Raw genomic sequence first — 2,500 nt, 5'->3', positions numbered from 1 at the left:
ATCACCGCACTCAGGAGCGCAGAGTCTGACCATACCTGGATACTGAGAAGGTGTGTGTGTGTGTGTGTGTGTGTGTGTAAACATGCGTGGGGGTGTATCTATTTCCATACAGAATTTGTGTATGTGAGTGTGTGTGTGTGTGTGCCCATGTGTGTTTGAGTGACCTCTTTGGCATTGGCATGGAGATATCTATACAGTAGGAAGATGTTGGCCTCACGGTAGATTTATTGGCTGGTCAGTACACTGATCAGTTGATTGATTAGTCATTTACCGTAACGGGATATCTAGACCTGCAAGATTAGGGCTCTGTGGTGACCATGACAACAAATGAAGACAGTGGAGTCAAGGATGATTGACGAGTGAGTTGTGTAGTGGATTGATCTGTTCGTTGGTCCATAGATGTATTGATTGGTTGATTGGGGTTGTGTTTGACCTCAGCACACTCTCTGTGGATCTTCCTGGAAACGGGGAAGTGAGAGGACTGGAGAACTCTGTCCTGCACCAATCAGGTTCCACCTGTCGTCTGCAAGCACCAATCAGGTTCCACCTGTCATCTGTGAGCACCAATCAGATTCCACCTATTGCCTGTAAGCACCTCACACTTCCTGGAACGGAGACAATGAATGGAAGCTCTCTTACGTTAATCGATTCTGTCGATGTATAGAATGACCTCTAGTGCATTGTCCTATGTGTGGTATGAGAGTGTGTGTGTGTGTGTGGGTGTTGGTACAGCAGAAGTGCAGAGTGGACAGCATGGCTGTACGGTGCCCAAATTAAGATGAACAGGAAGTGTCAGATAATTACCCAGTAGGCAGCGTGCCAACATCGCTTTAGCGCCTGTTCATTTTCATGGGTGGTCACATGCCAAGGTCAAAGGTCGGATGGCTGTCCTCTGCACGCGTGTTAACGAGGGAATGTCTTCTCTCTCCCACTCTCTCTCCCACTCTCTCTCACACTCTCTCTCCCACTCTCTCTTCCACTCTCTCTCCCACTCTCTCTCCCACTCTCTCTCCCACTCTCTCTCCCACTCTCTCTCCCACTCTCTCTCCCACTCTCTCTTCCACTCTCTCTCTCTGGTTACACAGTGGCATGGCCAAAAAGGGCCGGTTGTGGTGTGAACCGGATAAAGCAGCGTCTTAAGCAAGTCCTACAGGGTCAGGGTCGAGACTGTGTGAAGGTTAGGGTTAGGGTCGAGGCTGTGTGTGAAGGTTAGGGTCAGGGTCGAGACTGTGTGAAGGTTAGGGTTAGGGTAGAGACTGTGTGAAGGTTAGGGTTAGGGTCGAGGCTGTGTGTGAAGGTTAGGGTTAGGGTCGAGACTGTGTGAAGGTTAGGGTTAGGGTCGAGGCTGTGTGTGAAGGTTAGGGTCAGGGTCGAGACTGTGTGAAGGTTAGGGTTAGGGTAGAGACTGTGTGAAGGTTAGGGTTAGGGTCGAGGCTGTGTGTGAAGGTTAGGGTTAGGGTCGAGACTGTGTGAAGGTTAGGGTTAGGGTCAGGGTCGAGACTGTGTGAAGGTTAGGGTTAGGGTTAGGGTCGAGGCTGTGTGTGAAGGTTAGGGTTAGGGTCGAGACTGTGTGAAGGTTAGGGTTAGGGTTAGGGTCGAGGCTGTGTGTGAAGGTTAGGGTTAGGGTCGAGACTGTGTGAAGGTTAGGGTTAGGGTTAGGGTCGAGGCTGTGTGTGAAGGTTAGGGTTAGGGTAGAGACTGTGTGTGAAGGTTAGGGTCAGGGTCGAGACTGTGTGTGAAGGTTAGGGTCAGGGTCGAGACTGTGTGAAGGTTAGGGTTAGGGTAGAGACTGTGTGTGAAGGTTAGGGTCAGGGTCGAGGCTGTGTGTGAAGGGTTAGGGTCAGGGTCGAGACTGTGTGTGAATTTTGGCTGAAGATTGAGCGACACGGTTGGATGGCTCCCCTCTCCTAACCCTAACCCTAACCCTCTCCCCCAGGACGGTTGGTCTATTCCAAATGAAGGTCTATGCAGCCCACAGTGCCGCTTATACACAGCAGTGACACTGACAGATCGAAAGCTAGCTAGTAGAGACAATATAAAGATGGAAAACCAGGCTAAGAAATGTAAACGTAATTACCTTCACTAGACAAAGTTCATCAACAGAAAAAACGGTTATGTTTGTTTGTTTTACATAAACTCCAAAAACGATTTTTCGCTCAAATCAGGCAAATCGCGCTAGGCGCGCTCGCATTAAGCGTGGAAGTCCCTAACTAGCATCACATCAGGCACAGAAGTTTCATGCATTAGAAGGGCACTCGCTGTGGTGGCGTGTACGGACCGGTTCTGGTGGGCCGGTCTGGATCAAAGTCCAGGGCCTCGTTTTACTCCCAGTCCGTCCCTGAGGTTAGGGTTAGGTTTTTGGAGTTTGGGGACTGTTTATCTAGCACCCTGAGGTGTAGGGTTAGGGTTAGGAGAAAGGGAGTTGGTTGGTTTTACCAGGGGCAGTTCTAGGGGTTCAGGGGGCTAGGGTTAGTGCCCCTGTGACAACAGGCCTGGAACC

This window comes from Hypomesus nipponensis, chromosome 2, assembly GCF_054491055.1.
Source record: "Hypomesus nipponensis isolate SF chromosome 2, ASM5449105v1, whole genome shotgun sequence".
NCBI classification, from domain to species: domain Eukaryota; kingdom Metazoa; phylum Chordata; class Actinopteri; order Osmeriformes; family Osmeridae; genus Hypomesus; species Hypomesus nipponensis.
This window is presented reverse-complemented; position numbering follows the sequence as displayed.